This window comes from Piliocolobus tephrosceles, chromosome 19 (assembly GCF_002776525.5).
Source record: "Piliocolobus tephrosceles isolate RC106 chromosome 19, ASM277652v3, whole genome shotgun sequence".
Taxonomy (NCBI): Eukaryota; Metazoa; Chordata; class Mammalia; order Primates; family Cercopithecidae; genus Piliocolobus; species Piliocolobus tephrosceles.
In genome coordinates this window covers 26,688,636-26,688,864 of record NC_045452.1, presented here as the reverse complement: position 1 = coordinate 26,688,864, position 229 = coordinate 26,688,636, and positions in this window count along the sequence as shown.

Sequence of the window (229 nt, the reverse complement as noted above, 5' to 3'; positions counted from 1 at the left end):
CCGTGCACACACCCCCTCCCATGTACACACCCCCTCCCATGTACACACCCCCTCCCATGCACACACCCCTCCCATGCACACACCCCCTCCCATATACACACCCCCTCCCATGTACACACCCCTCCCATGTACACAGCTCTTCCCGTGCTCACACCCCTTCCCATGTACACACCCCCTCCCGTGCACACAGCTCCTCCCGTGCTCACACCCCTTCCCATGTACACACCCC